The following is a 16,880-nucleotide window of genomic DNA, read 5'->3' on the forward strand; positions in this document are numbered from 1 at the left end:
GTCTGAGGAAAACCTCATATCCAATGGCACATCATAGGGTGCGTGAAAGCCTACCTTACTGAGTTCTGACCAACGCACAAACACCTGACGAGACCTGCTTTCCAACCGTGGGTGTAACATATAGATGGACCCAGAAATCCTGCAACCTAGTAGAATATGTAATGTGCACTTGGGGGCACTCCCATCATTTTTAGGAGCAAGGAAACCTCCTATGGGCGGGCCGACCTGCGACTGGCTACAGGCAAGATGCAGCCCGGCACCTCTCAAGGGGCTAACGAAATTCGGCCCAACTGCCAATTGATGCCAACTATGCCAAATCACTTTGCGAGGACCCATGGGAATGCCCACCACAGAAAGTGGTGGGCTTCAGTAACCAAGACCCACGTTCAAACCCCACTGCGCAAACTAGGCTAGCTTCCCAGGCATGTGTTGCCAGCATCCAGCCACCAGGTTTGGCGGCCGTGAACCCGGAGGAAACACTCAAATTCTTGACAGTGTTGTCCTACATGCCCTCCTCCTGCCCACCGGGTAAGTCGAACCTACTGGAAGCCACAGGCATCATTCAAGCACGGGGTCACTGTATACCAGGGATGGCAGACCGCAAACACGACTGCTTTGATGACACTGACCATACCCCATGCATCCTGGCACTTCTTCACTGACAGAGTGACACTACCGAGAACGTCACAGAGATCAAAGGCACTCTCCCCGAGGACCACAGACCGATTTCCAATGGAAGAACTCTGCTTCGCGAGGGGACCTGCAAGCTTCAAAGGGCACAGTGGCTGTCCACGGCAGTGCACCTGGCATCGGAACACTGAACGCATCTCTGCTCCACCAACGGACTGCTCCAGATAAACCACTAGCTATCCAAAACTCCTGCGTGCCTCAAGGGCTGGCCGCATCATGCCCTCTCGGAGAAACACTTTCGCTTTGCACATTCCCAAACAAGGAAACAAAGTGGCCAAAGGGCATGTTCGCATAAGCCAAATACCCCCAAGGTGAGCGGCACAGACGCTTCAACATGTCCAACTTCTCGGCGTCCCGCAAGACACCCTTTGGGCGACATTCCTCCGGCAACGGGATCACAACTCTACGCAGGTTAAGTACGTAACCGCATCCTCATGTACTGCCAAAGCCATCCCCTTCGTGGGCAGCTGATGCCAGCACATCACGAACAGGACGCATTCTTGGGAAGACGTGGCCAGCTCCTGCAACCCAATCATGACAGCCCATCCCACGACATCACACCGGACATGTCCTCATGATGCCTTGCCATCTTCTGCAGGCCAGCAGCCACCACGCAGGCTTCAATGCAGCACTCGGTCCTAACCCCACTCCACGATGACCCACTTAGTGCCAAAACTCTGTCGGGATCTGCAGTGGAGTAGCCGACATGGGCAATACCTAGCCCTAATCCATCAGCTCCCTTCCGTTGAAGACCAACCGCAGCCCACACCCACCCACTGCTCCAACCCCACCGGGCACTAAAGAACTTCAGCGCGCCAAAACAAATGACAGGGAGGGACACAGGCCTGGCCTGAGGCTCCAGACTCCAACCAGGGATGCTTCCTCATTTTGGCTTCCAGAAATAGCCCCCGAAGCTGCATGGACAAACGTGATCCTGGCCAAAGCACACCTTTCCAAGCTGCAAGCTTACTGGGCCTACACCGGCACACACTCCGACTCTCAAGAGCAGCAGGAGAGACTTCCCCTTCGCATGCCCTCAACGGTCTTTCAGCAGGGACCTAATGTGCGTAGATGACCCAGCTTATGGGCAGACACAGTGGACCCCCAGATAGGAGCACCTCGAATTCTGGAACCCTGGTGTGTGTTTGCATGCAGGTCAGAAGGGGACGCTGGCCCTCACTCCTCACTCTCCCCTACCCCCGAGAGATGAAACGTGCTGGACCTCAGATTCGATGAGGAGACGGTAGAGTGTTCTCACTCATTTTGTTCAGATTTTCCAAGGAATGCATACAAGGGTGTCACCATCGATCCAAGCACAGGCTGGGACGCTGCAGAACACAACCGGGCATGCCGTGGGGGTCTGAAGAGGAGAGATGACCTCGGAGTACTCCAAAACGCTGGGGAATCCACAGCCCTCAGGCCACTCAGAAAGAGCAACAGTCAATCCACACTTGCAGCCATTTGGACCGTCTGAGGAAAGCCTCATATCCAATGGCACATCATAGGGTGCGTGAAAGCCTACCTTACTGAGTTCTGACCAACGCACAAACACCTGACGAGACCTGCTTTCCAACCGTGGGTGTAACATATAGATGGACCCAGAAATCCTGCAACCTAGTAGAATATGTAATGTGCACTTGGGGGCACTCCCATCATTTTTAGGAGCAAGGAAACCTCCTATGGGCGGGCCGACCTGCGACTGGCTACAGGCAAGATGCAGCCCGGCACCTCTCAAGGGGCTAACGAAATTCGGCCCAACTGCCAATTGATGCCAACTATGCCAAATCACTTTGCGAGGACCCATGGGAATGTCCACCACAGAAAGTGGTGGGCTTCAGTAACCAAGACCCACGTTCAAACCCCACTGCGCAAACTAGGCTAGCTTCCCAGGCACGTGTTGCCAGCATCCAGCCACCAGGTTTGGCGGCCGTGAACCCGGAGGAAACACTCAAATTCTTGATAGTGTTGTCCTACGTGCCTTCCTCCTGCCCACCGGGTAAGTCGAACCTACTGGAAGCCACAGGCATCATTCAAGCACGGGGTCACTGTATACCAGGGATGGCAGACCGCAAACACGACTGCTTTGATGACACTGACCATACCCCATGCATCCTGGCACTTCTTCACTGACAGAGTGACACTACCGAGAACCTCCCAGAGATCAAAGGCACTCTCCCCGAGGACCACAGACCGATTTCCAATGGAAGAACTCTGCTTCGCGAGGGGACCTGCAAGCTTCAAAGGGCACAGTGGCTGTCCACGGCAGTGCACCTGGCATCGGAACACTGAACGCATCTCTGCTCCGCCAACGCACTGCTCCAGATAAACCACTAGCTATCCAAAACTCCTGCGTGCCACAAGGGCTGGCCTCATCATGCCCTCTCGGAGAAACACTTTCGCTTTGCACATTCCCAAACAAGGAAACAAAGTGGCCAAAGGGCATGTTCGCATAACCCAAATACCCCCAAGGTGAGCGGCACAGACGCTTCAACATGTCTAACTTCTCGGCGTGCCGCAAGACACCCTTTGGGCGACATTCCTCCGGCAACGGGATCACAGCTCTACTAAGGTTAAGTACGTAACCGCATCCTCATGTACTGCCAAAGCCATCCCCTTCGTGGGCAGCTGATGCCAGCACATCACGAACAGGACGCATTCTTGGGAAGACGTGGCCAGCTCCTGCAACCCAATCATGACAGCCCATCCCACGACATCACACAGGACATGTCCTCATGATGCCTTGCCATCTTCTGCAGGCCAGCAGCCACCACGCAGGCTTCAATGCAGCACTCGGTCCTAACCCCACTCCACGATGACCCACTTAGTGCCAAAACTCTGTCGGGATCTGCAGTGGAGTAGCCGACATGGGCAATACATAGCCCTAATCCATCAGATCCCTTCCGTTGAAGACCAACCCCAGCCCACACCCACCCACTGCTCCATCCCCACCGGGCACTAAAAACTTCAACGCGCCAAAACAAATGACAGGGAGGGACACAGGCCTGGCCTGAGGCTCCAGGCTCCAACCAGGGACGCTTCCTCATTTTGGCTTCCAGAAATAGCCCCCGAAGCTGCATGCACAAACGTGATCCTGGCCAAAGCACACCTTTCCAAGCTGCAAGCTTACTGGGCCTACACCAGCACACACTCCGACTCTGAAGACCAGCAGGAGAGCCTTCCCCCTCGCATGCCCTCAACGGTCTTTCAGCAGGGACCTAATATGCGTAGATGACCCAGCTTATGGGCAAAAACAGTGGACACCCAGATAGGAGCACCTCTAATTCTGGAACCCTGGTGTGTGTTTGCATGCAGGTCAGAATGAGACCTACATGCCTACATGCCCTCCTCCTGCCCGCCGGGTAAGTCGAACCTACTGGAAGCCACAGACATCATTCAAACACGGGGTCACTGTATACCAGGGATGGCAGACCACAAACACGACTGCTTTGATGACACTGACCATACCCCATGCATCCTGGCACTTCTTCACTGACAGAGTGACACTAACGAGAACCTCCCAGAGATCAAAGGCACTCTCCCCGAGGACCACAGACCGATTTCCAATGGAAGAACTCTGCTTCGTGAGGGGACCTGCAAGCTTCAAAGGGCACAGTGGCTGTCCACGGCAGCGCACCTGGCATCAGAACACTGAACGCATCTCTGCTCCGCCAACGGACTGCTCCAGATAAACCACTAGCTGTCCAAACCTCCTGCGTGCCACAAGGGCTGGCGGCATCATGCCCTCTCGGAGAAACACTTTCGTTTTGCACATTCCCAAACAAGGAAACAAAGTGGCCAAAGGGCATGTTTGCATAACACAAATACCCCCACGGTGAGCGGCACAGACGCTTCAACATGTCTAACTTCTCGGCGTCCCACAAGACACCCTTTGGGCGACATTCCTCCGGCAACGGGATCACAACTCTACGCAGGTTAAGTACGTAACCGCATCCTCATGTACTGCCAAAGCCTTCCCCTTGGTGGGCAGCTGATGCCAGCACATCATGAACAGGACGCATTCTTGGGAAGACGTGGCCAGCTCTTGCAACCCAATCATGACAGCCCATCCCACGACATCACACAGGACATGTCCTCATGATGCCTTGCCATTTTCTGCATGCCAGCAGCCACCACACAGACTTCAAAGAAGCACTCGGTCCTAACCCCACTCCACGATGACCCACTTAGTGCCAATACTCTGTCGGGATCTGCAGTGGAGTAGACGACATGGGCAATACCTAGCCCTAATCCATCAGCTCCCTTCCGTTGAAGACCAACCCTAGCCCAAACCCACCCATTGCTCCATCCTCACCGGGCACTAAAGAACTTCAACGCGCCAAAACAAATGACAGGGAGGGACACAGGCCTGGCCTGAGGCTCCAGGCTCCAACCAGGGACGCTTCCTCATTTTGGCTCCCAGAAATAGCCCCCGAAGCTGCATGCACAAACGTGATCCTGGACAAAGCACACCTTTCCAAACTGCAAGCTTACTGGGCCTACACCAACACGCACTCCGACTCTGAAGACCAGCAGGGGAGCGTTCCCCCTCACATGCCCTCAACGGTCTTTCAGCAGGGACCTAATATGCGTAGATGACCCAGCTTATGGGCAGACACATTGGACCCCCAAAGAGGAGCACCTCGGATTCTGGAACCCTGGTGTGTGTTTGCATGCAGGTCAGAAGGGGACACTGGCCCTCACTCCTCACTCTCCCCTAACCCTGAGAGACGAAACGTGCTGGACCTCCGATTCGATGAGGAGACGGTAGAGTGTTCTCACTCATTTTGTTCAGATTTTCCAAGGAATGCATACAAGGGTGTCACCATCGATCCAAGCACAGGCTGGGACGCTGCAGAACACAACCGGGCATGCTGTGGGGGTCTGAAGAGGAGAGATGACCTTGGAGTACTACAAAACCCTGGGGAATCCACAGCCCTCAGGCCACTCAGAAAGAGCAACAGTCAATCCACTCTTGCAGCCACTGGGACCATCTGAGTAAAACCTCATATCCAATGGCACATCTTAGAGTGGGTGAAAGCCTACCTTCCTGAGTTAGCCAGAGCCACGCGTAGGAACATGCCCCCGCGTCATTTTTCCACTTTTCCTTAGCACCAGCAGTCATCAGCCAACGCGTAGGTCTTCTTGACTTTGCCGACGGCCAGCCTTGTCCAGCAGCTGCACCTGAGAACTGGACATAAATCAGGCTGGCTTCAGAATTGGACCGGGGTACTCAGAGATCATGATTCATGAGAATTTTTACCTGGGCTTGAGCTCGGACCCTGCCTCCCAAGGACGTCTACCTTTACAGAGAACTCAATGTTTGTCTGACAGCACGACTGCAGGAAGTAAGGCATGTACGTTGGCCGGTACGTGAGAGGGTATATTTTTGTTTTCACGCATGTGCGCGTGTGTGACTGTTACTGCACACGAGGACGCGCTTGTGGGCTTCTTTGTGTGCCTCTGAATCCACATCATGCTCTCTGTGTGTCCCTGTGGCCCTCTCCTGAGACCTCGAACCATAAAAGCCAGAGTTTATACACAGCGTCCTGGATTTGGACCACCCCACTGAATGGAGAAAGACCTCTTCAAGCTTCAACACACTGAATGTGAACTTTGAAACGCAGGGGGTTTTGAAATAGGCCACGGACTTCCACTCTTCCACAGCCAAGCCTTCTGGCCAACGCACAAACACCTGACGAGACCTGCTTTCCGACCGTGGGTGTAACATATAGATGGACCCAGAAATCCTGCAACCTAGTAGAATATGTAATGTGCACTTGGGGCCACTCCCATCATTTTTAGGAGCAAGGAAACCTCCTATGGGCGGGCCGATCTGCGACTGGCTACAGGCAAGATGCAGCCCGGCACCTCTCAAGGGGCTAACGAAATTCGGCCCAACTGCCAATTGTTGCCAACTATGCCAAGTCACTTTGCGAGGACCCATGGGAATGCCCACCACAGGAAGTGGTGGGCTTCAGTAACAAAGACCCACGTTCAAACCCCACTGCGGAAACTAGGCTAGCTTCCCAGGCACGTGTTGCCAGCATCCAGCCACCAGGTTTGGCGGCCCTGAACCCGGAGGAAACACTCAAATTCTTGACAGTGTTGTCCTACGTGCCCTCCTCCTGCCCACCGGGTAAGTCGAACCTACTGGAAGCCACAGACATCATTCAAACAAGGGGTCACTCTATACCAGGGATGGCAGACTGCAAACACGACTGCTTTGATGACACTGACCATACCCCATGCATCCTGGCACTACTTCACTGACAGAGTGACACTACCGAGAACCTCACAGAGATCAAAGGCACTCTCCCCGAGGACCACAGACCAATTTCCAATGGAAGAACTCTGCTTCACGAGGGGACCTGCAAGCTTCAAATGACACAGTGGCTGTCCATGGCAGTGCACCTGGCATCGGAACACTGAACGCATCTCTGCTCCGCCACTGGACTGCTCCAGATAAACCACTAGCTATCCAAAACTCCTGCGTGCCACAAGGGCTGGCCGCATCATGCCCTCTCGGAGAAACACTTTCGCTTTGCACATTCCCAAACAAGGAAACAAAGTGGCCAAAGGGCATGTTCGCATAACCCAAATACCCCCAAGGTGAGCGGCAGAGACGCTTCAACATGTCTTACTTCTTGGCGTCCCGCCCGACACCCTTTGAGCGACATTCCTCCGGCAACGGGATCACAGTTCTACGCAGGTTAAGTACGTAACCACATCCTCATGTACTGCCAAAGCCATCCCCTTCGTGGGCAGCTGATGCCAGCACATCACGAACAGGACGCATTCTTGGGAACACGTGGCCAGCACCTGCAACCCAATCATGAAAGCCCATCCCACGACATCACACAGGACATGTCCTCATGATGCCTTGCCATCTTCTGCAGGCCAGCAGCCACCACACAGGCTTCAATGCAGCACTCGGTCCTAACCCCACTCCACGATGACCCACTTAGTACCAATACTCTGTCGGGATCTGCAGTGGAGTAGCCGACATGGGCAATACCTAGCCCTAATCCATCAGCTCCCTTCCACTGAGACCAACCGCAGCCCACACCCACCCACTGCTCCATCCCCACCGGGCACTAAAGAACTTCAACGCGCCAAAACAAATGACGGGGAGGGACACAGGCCTGGCCTGAGGCTCCAGGCTCCAACCAGGGACGCTTCCTCATTTTGGCTTCCAGAAATAGCCCCCGAAGCTGCATGCACAAACGTGATCCTGGCCAAAGCACACCTTTCCAAGCTGCAAGCTTACTGGGCCTACACCAGCACACACTCCGACTCTGAAGACCAGCAGGAGAGCCTTCCCACTCGCATGCCCTCAACGGTCTTTCAGCAGGGACCTAATATGCGTACATGACCCAGCTTATGGGCAGACACAGTGGACCCCCAGATAGGAGGACATCGAATTCTGGAACCCTGGTGTGTGTTTGCATGCAGGTCAGAAGGGGACGCTGGCCCTCACGCCTCACTCTCCCCTACACCCGAGAGACGAAACGTGCTGGACCTCAGATTCGATGAGGAGATGGTAGAGTGTTCTCACTCATTTTTTTCAGATTTTCCAAGAAATGCATACAAGGGTGTCACCATCGATCCAAGCACAGCCTGGGACGCTGCAGAACACAACCGGGCATGCCGTGGGGGTCTGAAGAGGAGAGATGACCTCGGAGTACTCCAAAACCCTGGGGAATCCACAGCCCTCAGGCCACTCAGAAAGAGCAACAGTCAATAACACTCTTGCAGCCATTGGGACCGTCTGAGGAAAACCTCATATCCAATGGCACATCATAGGGTGGGTGAAAGCCTACCTTCCTGAGTTAGCCAGAGCCATGCGTAGCAACATGCCCCCGTGTCATTTTTCCACTTTTCCTTAGCACCTGCAGTCATCAGCCAATGCATAGGTCTTCTTGACTTTGCCGACGGCCAGCCTTGTCCAGCAGCTGCACCTGAGAACTGGACATAAATCAGGCAGGCTTCAGAATTGGACCGGTGTACTCAGAGATCATGAGTCATGAGAATTTTTACCTGGGCTTGAGCTCGGACCCTGCCTCCCAAGGACGTCTACCTTTACAGAGAACTCAATGTTTGTCTGACAGCACGACTGCAGTAAGTAAGGCGTGTAGATTGGCCAGTACGTGAGAGGGTATATTTTTATTTTCACGCATGTGCGCGTGTGTGACTGTTACTGCACATGACGACGCGCTTGTGGGCTTCTTTGTGTGCCTCTGAATCCGCATCTTGCTCTCTGTGTGTCCCTGTGGCCCTCTCCTGAGACCTCGAACCATAAAAGCCAGAGTTTATACACAGCGTCCTGGATTTGGACCCCCCCCACTGATTGGAGAAAGACCTCTTCAAGCTTCAAAAGACTGAATGTGAACTTTGAAACCCAGGGGGTTTTAAAATGGGCCAAGGACTTCAACTCTTCCACAGCCAAGCCTTCTCACCAACGCACAAACACCTGACGAGACCTGCTTTCCAACCGTGGGTGTAACATATAGAAGGACCCAGAAATCCTGCAACCTAGTAGAATATGTAATGTGTACTTGGGGAGCACTCCCATCATTTTTAGGAGCAAGGAAACCTCCTATGGGCGGGCCGACCTGCGACTGGCTACAGGCAAGATGCAGCCCAGCACCTCTCAAGGGGCTAACGAAATTCGGCCCAACTGCCAATTGTTGCCAACTATGCCAAATCACTTTGCGAGGACCCATGGGAATGCCCACCACAGGAAGTGGTGGGCTTCAATAACCAAGACCCACGTTCAAACCCCACTGCGCAAACTAGGCTAGCTTCCCAGGCACGTGTTGCCAGCATCCAGCCACCAGGTTTGGCAGCCCTGAACCCGGAGGAAACACTCAAATTCTTGACAGTGTTATCCTACGTGCCCTCCTCCTGCCCACCGGGTAAGTCGAACCTACTGGAAGCCACAGACGTCATTCAAACACGGGGTCACTGTATACAAGGGATGGCAGACTGCAAACACGACTGCTTTGATGACACTGACCATACGCCATGCATCCTGGCATTTCTTCACTGACAGAGTGACACTACCGAGAACCTCACAGAGATCAAAGGCACTCTCCCCGAGGACCACAGACCGATTTCCAATGGAAGAACTCTGCTTCGCGAGGGGACCTGCAAGCTTCAAAGGGCACAGTGGCTGTCCACGGCAGTGCACCTGGCATCGGAACACTGAACGCATCTCTGCTCCACCAACGGACTGCTCCAGATAAACCACTAGCTATCCAAAACTCCTGCGTGCCACAAGGGCTGGCCGCATCATGCCCTCTCGGAGAAACACTTTCGCTTTGCACATTCCCAAACAAGGAAACAAAGTGGCCAAAGGGCATGTTCGCATAACCCAAATACCCCCAAGGTGAGCGGCACAGACGCTTCAACATGTCCAACTTCTCGGCGTCCCTCAAGACACCCTTTGGGCGACATTCCTCCGGCAACGGGATCACAACTCTACGCAGGTTAAGTACGTAACCGCATCCTCATGTACTGCCAAAGCCATCCCCTTCGTGGGCAGCTGATGCCAGCACATCACGAACAGGACGCATTCTTGGGAAGACGTGGCCAGCTCCTGCAACCCAATCATGACAGCCCATCCCACGACATCACACCGGAAATTGTCATCATGATGCCTTGCCATCTTCTGCAGGCCAGGAGCCACCACGCAGGCTTCAATGCAGCACTCGGTCCTAACCCCACTCCACGATGACCCACTTAGTGCCAAAACTCTGTCGGGATCTGCAGTGGAGTAGCCGACATGGGCAATACCTAGCCCTAATCCATCAGCTCCCTTCCGTTGAAGACCAACCGCAGCCCACACCCACCCACTGCTCCATCCCCACCGGGCACTAAAGAACTTCAGCGCGCCAAAACAAATGACAGGGAGGGACACAGGCCTGGCCTGAGGCTCCAGACTCCAACCAGGGATGCTTCCTCATTATGGCTTCCAGAAATAGCCCCCGAAGCTGCATGGACAAACGTGATCCTGGCCAAAGCACACCTTTCCAAGCTGCAAGCTTACTGGGACTACACCAGCACGCACTCCGACTCTGAAGACCAGCAGGAGAGCCTTCCCCCTCGCATGCCCTCAACGGTCTTTCAGCAGGGACCTAATATGCGTAGATGACCCAGCTTATGGGCAGACACATTGGACCCCCAGATAGGAGCACCTCGAATTCTGGAACCCTGGTGTGTGTTTGCATGCAGGTCAGAAGGGGACGCTGGCCCTCACTCCTCACTCTCCCCTACCCCCGAGAGACGAAACGTGCTGGACCTCAGATTCGATGAGGAGACGGTAGAGTGTTCTCACTCATTTTGTTCAGATTTTCCAAGGAATGCATACAAGGGTGTCACCATCGATCCAAGCACAGGCTGGGACGCAGCAGAACACAACCGGTCATGCCGTGGGGGTGTGAAGAGGAGAGATGACCTCGGAATACTCCAAAACGCTGGGGAATCCACAGCCCTCAGGCCACTCAGAAAGAGCAACAGTCAATCCACTCTTGCAGCCATTTGGACCGTCTGAGGAAAACCTCATATCCAATGGCACATCATAGGGTGCGTGAAAGCCTACCTTACTGAGTTCTGACCAACGCACAAACACCTGACGAGACCTGCTTTCCAACCGTGGGTGTAACATATAGATGGACCCAGAAATCCTGCAACCTAGTAGAATATGTAATGTGCACTTGGGGGCACTCCCATCATTTTTAGGAGCAAGGAAACCTCCTATGGGCGGGCCGACCTGCGACTGGCTACAGGCAAGATGCAGCCCGGCACCTCTCAAGGGGCTAACGTAATTCGGCCCAACTGCCAATTGATGCCAACTATGCCAAATCACTTTGCGAGGACCCATGGGAATGCCCACCACAGAAAGTGGTGGGCTTCAGTAACCAAGACCCACGTTCAAACCCCACTGCGCAAACTAGGCTAGCTTCCCAGGCATGTGTTGCCAGCATCCAGCCACCAGGTTTGGCGGCCGTGAACCCGGAGGAAACACTCAAATTCTTGACAGTGTTGTCCTACGTGCCCTCCTCCTGCCCACCGGGTAAGTCGAACCTACTGGAAGCCACAGGCATCATTCAAGCACGGGGTCACTGTATACCAGGGATGGCAGACCGCAAACACGACTGCTTTGATGACACTGACCATACCCCATGCATCCTGGCACTTCTTCACTGACAGAGTGACACTACCGAGAACGTCACAGAGATCAAAGGCACTCTCCCCGAGGACCACAGACCGATTTCCAATGGAAGAACTCTGCTTCGCGAGGGGACCTGCAAGCTTCAAAGGGCACAGTGGCTGTCCACGGCAGTGCACCTGGCATCGGAACACTGAACGCATCTCTGCTCCACCAACAGACTGCTCCAGATAAACCACTAGCTATCCAAAACTCCTGCGTGCCTCAAGGGCTGGCCGCATCATGCCCTCTCGGAGAAACACTTTCGCTTTGCACATTCCCAAACAAGGAAACAAAGTGGCCAAAGGGCATGTTCGCATAAGCCAAATACCCCCAAGGTGAGCGGCACAGACGCTTCAACATGTCCAACTTCTCGGCGTCCCGCAAGACACCCTTTGGGCGACATTCCTCCGGCAACGGGATCACAACTCTACGCAGGTTAAGTACGTAACCGCATCCTCATGTACTGCCAAAGCCATCCCCTTCGTGGGCAGCTGATGCCAGCACATCACGAACAGGACGCATTCTTGGGAAGACGTGGCCAGCTCCTGCAACCCAATCATGACAGCCCATCCCACGACATCACACCGGACATGTCCTCATGATGCCTTGCCATCTTCTGCAGGCCAGCAGCCACCACGCAGGCTTCAATGCAGCACTCGGTCCTAACCCCACTCCACGATGACCCACTTAGTGCCAAAACTCTGTCGGGATCTGCAGTGGAGTAGCCGACATGGGCAATACCTAGCCCTAATCCATCAGCTCCCTTCCGTTGAAGACCAACCGCAGCCCACACCCACCCACTGCTCCATCCCCACCGGGCACTAAAGAACTTCAGCGCGCCAAAACAAATGACAGGGAGGGACACAGGCCTGGCCTGAGGCTCCAGACTCCAACCAGGGATGCTTCCTCATTTTGGCTTCCAGAAATAGCCCCCGAAGCTGCATGGACAAACGTGATCCTGGCCAAAGCACACCTTTCCAAGCTGCAAGCTTACTGGGCCTACACCGGCACGCACTCCGACTCTCAAGAGCAGCAGGAGAGACTTCCCCTTCGCATGCCCTCAACGGTCTTTCAGCAGGGACCTAATGTGCGTAGATGACCCAGCTTATGGGCAGACACAGTGGACCCCCAGATAGGAGCACCTCGAATTCTGGAACCCTGGTGTGTGTTTGCATGCAGGTCAGAAGGGGACGCTGGCCCTCACTCCTCACTCTCCCCTACCCCCGAGAGATGAAACGTGCTGGACCTCAGATTCGATGAGGAGACGGTAGAGTGTTCTCACTCATTTTGTTCAGATTTTCCAAGGAATGCATACAAGGGTGTCACCATCGATCCAAGCACAGGCTGGGACGCTGCAGAACACAACCGGGCATGCCGTGGGGGTCTGAAGAGGAGAGATGACCTCGGAGTACTCCAAAACGCTGGGGAATCCACAGCCCTCAGGCCACTCAGAAAGAGCAACAGTCAATCCACTCTTGCAGCCATTTGGACCGTCTGAGGAAAACCTCATATCCAATGGCACATCATAGGGTGGGTGAAAGCCTACCTTCCTGAGTTAGCCAGAGCCACGCGTAGCAACATGCCCCCGTGTCATTTTTCCACTTTTCCTTAGCACCTGCAGTCATCAGCCAACGCGTAGGTCTTCTTCTCTTTGCCGACGGCCAGCCTTGTCCAGCATCTGCACCTGAGAACTGGACATAAATCAGGTATGCTTCAGAATTGGACCGGTGTACTCAGAGATCATGATTCATGAGAATTTTTACCTGGGCTTGAGCTCGGACCCTGCCTCCCAAGGATGTCTACCTTTACAGAGAACTCAATGTTTGTCTGACAGCACGACTGCAGTAAGTAAGGCGTGTACATTGGCCAGTACGTGAGAGGGTATATTTTTGTTTTCACGCATGTGCGCGTGTGTGACTGTTACTGCACACGACGACGTGCTTGTGGGCTTCTTTGTGTGCCTCTGAATCCGCATCTTGCTCTCTGTGTGTCCCTGTGGCCCTCTCCTGAGACCTCGAACCATAAAAGCCAGAGTTTATACACAGCGTCCTGGATTTGGACCCCCCCCACTGATTGGAGAAAGACCTCTTCAAGCTTCAAAAGACTGAATGAGAACTTTGAAACCCAGGGGGTTTTAAAATGGGCCAAGGACTTCAACTCTTCCACAGCCAAGCCTTCTCACCAACGCACAAACACCTGACGAGACCTGCTTTCCAACCGTGGGTGTAACATATAGAAGGACCCAGAAATCCTGCAACCTAGTAGAATATGTAATGTGTACTTGGGGAGCACTCCCATCACTTTTAGGAGCAAGGAAACCTCCTATGGGCGGGCCGACCTGCGACTGGCTACAGGCAAGATGCAGCCCGGCACCTCTCAAGGGGCTAACGAAATTCGGCCCAACTGCCAATTGTTGCCAACTATGCCAAATCACTTTGCGAGGACCCATGGGAATGCCCACCACAGGAAGTGGTGGGCTTCAGTAACCAAGAACCACGTTCAAACCCCACTGCGCAAACTAGGCTAGCTTCCCAGGCACGTGTTGCCAGCATCCAGCCACCAGGTTTGGCAGCCCTGAACCTGGAGGAAACACTCAAATTCTTGACAGTGTTATCCTACGTGCCCTCCTACTGCCCACCGGGTAAGTCGAACCTACTGGAAGCCACAGACGTCATTCAAACACGGGGTCACTGTATACAAGGGATGGCAGACTGCAAACACGACTGCTTTGATGACACTGACCATACGCCATGCATCCTGGCATTTCTTCACTGACAGAGTGACACTACCGAGAACCTCACAGAGATCAAAGGCACTCTCCCCGAGGACCACAGACGGATTTCCAATGGAAGAACTCTGCTTCGCGAGGGGACCTGCAAGCTTCAAAGGGCACAGTGGCTGTCCACGGCAGCGCACCTGGCATCAGAACACTGAACGCATCTCTGCTCCACCAACGGACTGCTCCCGATAAACCACTAGCTATCCAAAACTCCTGCGTGCCACAATGGCTGGCCGCATCATGCCCTCTCGGAGAAACACTTTCGTTTTGCACATTCCCAAACAAGGAAACAAAGTGGCCAAAGGGCATGTTCGCATAAGCCAAATACCCCCAAGGTGAGCGGCACAGACGCTTCAACATGTCTAACTTCTCGGCGTCCCTCAAGACACCCTTTGGGCGACATTCCTCCGGCAACGGGACCACAGCTCTACGCAGGTTAAGTACGTAACCGCATCCTCATGTACTGCCAAAGCCATCCCCTTCGTGGGCAGCTGATGCCAGCACATCACGAACAGGACGCATTCTTGGGAAGACGTGGCCAGCTCCTGCAACCCAATCATGACAGCCCATCCCACGACATCACACAGGACATGTCCTCATGATGCCTTGCCATCTTCTGCAGGCCAGCAGCCACCACGCAGGCTTCAATGCAGCATTCGGTCCTAACCCCACTCCACGATGACCCACTTAGTGCCAAAACTCTGTCGGGATCTGCAGTGGAGTAGCTGACATGGGCAATACCTAGCCCTAATCCATCAGCTCCCTTCCGTTGAAGACCAACCGCAGCCCACACCCACCCACTGCTCCATCCCCACCGGGCACTAAAGAACTTCAGCGCGCCAAAACAAATGACAGGGAGGGACACAGGCCTGGCCTGAGGATCCAGACTCCAACCAGGGATGCTTCCTCATTTTGGCTTCCAGAAATAGCCCCCGAAGCTGCATGGACAAACGTGATCCTGGCCAAAGCACACCTTTCCAAGCTGCAAGCTTACTGGGACTACACCAGCACGCACTCCGACTCTGAAGACCAGCAGGAGAGCCTTCCCCCTCGCATGCCCTCAACGGTCTTTCAGCAGGGACCTAATATGCGTAGATGACCCAGCTTATGGGCAGACACATTGGACCCCCAGATAGGAGCACCTCGAATTCTGGAACCCTGGTGTGTGTTTGCATGCAGGTCAGAAGGGGACACTGGCCCTCACTCCTCACTCTCCCCTACCCCCGAGAGACGAAACGTGCTGGACCTCAGATTCGATGAGGAGACGGTAGAGTGTTCTCACTCATTTTGTTCAGATTTTCCAAGGAATGCATACAAGGGTGTCACCATCGATCCAAGCACAGGCTGGGACGCTGCAGAACACAACCGGGCATGCCGTGGGGGTGTGAAGAGGAGAGATGACCTCGGAATACTCCAAAACGCTGGGGAATCCACAGCCCTCAGGCCACTCAGAAAGAGCAACAGTCAATCCACTCTTGCAGCCATTTGGACCGTCTGAGGAAAACCTCATATCCAATGGCACATCATAGGGTGCGTGAAAGCCTACCTTACTGATTTCTGACCAACGCACAAACACCTGACGAGACCTGCTTTCCAACCGTGGGTGTAACATATAGATGGACCCAGAAATCCTGCAACCTAGTAGAATATGTAATGTGCACTTGGGGGCACTCCCATCATTTTTAGGAGCAAGGAAACCTCCTATGGGCGGGCCGACCTGCGACTGGCTACAGGCAAGATGCAGCCCGGCACCTCTCAAGGGGCTAACGAAATTCGGCCCAACTGCCAATTGATGCCAACTATGCCAAATCACTTTGCGAGGACCCATGGGAATGCCCACCACAGAAAGTGGTGGGCTTCAGTAACCAAGAACCACGTTCAAACCCCACTGCGCAAACTAGGCTAGCTTCCCAGGCATGTGTTGCCAGCATCCAGCCACCAGGTTTGGCGGCCATGAACCCGGAGGAAACACTCAAATTCTTGACAGTGTTGTCCTACGTGCCCTCCTCCTGCCCACTGGGTAAGTCGAACCTACTGGAAGCCACAGGCATCATTCAAGCACGGGGTCACTCTATACCAGGGATGGCAGACCGCAAACACGACTGCTTTGATGACACTGACCATACCCCATGCATCCTGGCACTTCTTCACTGACAGAGTGACACTACCGAGAACCTCCCAGAGATCAAAGGCACTCTC

At 54.1% G+C, this 16,880-nt stretch overlaps 6 non-coding genes across 6 annotated transcripts; all 6 read right to left on the bottom strand.

Moving 5' to 3' along the window:
- Positions 1 to 1,908: 1,908 nt before the first annotated feature.
- On the bottom strand, positions 1,909 to 2,001 carry LOC132490140 (small nucleolar RNA SNORD116). The gene has a single exon (XR_009532499.1). It is a non-coding gene; the product is annotated as a small nucleolar RNA SNORD116 (small nucleolar RNA).
- Positions 2,002 to 5,429: 3,428 nt separating this feature from the next.
- On the bottom strand, positions 5,430 to 5,522 carry LOC132489526 (small nucleolar RNA SNORD116). The gene has a single exon (XR_009531934.1). It is a non-coding gene; the product is annotated as a small nucleolar RNA SNORD116 (small nucleolar RNA).
- Positions 5,523 to 8,205: 2,683 nt separating this feature from the next.
- On the bottom strand, positions 8,206 to 8,298 carry LOC132489571 (small nucleolar RNA SNORD116). The gene has a single exon (XR_009531976.1). It is a non-coding gene; the product is annotated as a small nucleolar RNA SNORD116 (small nucleolar RNA).
- A 2,688-nt stretch (positions 8,299 to 10,986) lies between these two features.
- On the bottom strand, positions 10,987 to 11,079 carry LOC132490141 (small nucleolar RNA SNORD116). The gene has a single exon (XR_009532500.1). It is a non-coding gene; the product is annotated as a small nucleolar RNA SNORD116 (small nucleolar RNA).
- Positions 11,080 to 13,144: 2,065 nt separating this feature from the next.
- On the bottom strand, positions 13,145 to 13,237 carry LOC132490142 (small nucleolar RNA SNORD116). The gene has a single exon (XR_009532501.1). It is a non-coding gene; the product is annotated as a small nucleolar RNA SNORD116 (small nucleolar RNA).
- A 2,686-nt stretch (positions 13,238 to 15,923) lies between these two features.
- LOC132490144 (small nucleolar RNA SNORD116) lies at positions 15,924 to 16,016 on the bottom strand. The gene has a single exon (XR_009532503.1). It is a non-coding gene; the product is annotated as a small nucleolar RNA SNORD116 (small nucleolar RNA).
- Between the last annotated feature and the right edge of the window lie 864 nt (positions 16,017 to 16,880).

Source organism: Mesoplodon densirostris, chromosome 4 (genome assembly GCF_025265405.1).
Source record: "Mesoplodon densirostris isolate mMesDen1 chromosome 4, mMesDen1 primary haplotype, whole genome shotgun sequence".
Taxonomy (NCBI): domain Eukaryota; kingdom Metazoa; phylum Chordata; class Mammalia; order Artiodactyla; family Ziphiidae; genus Mesoplodon; species Mesoplodon densirostris.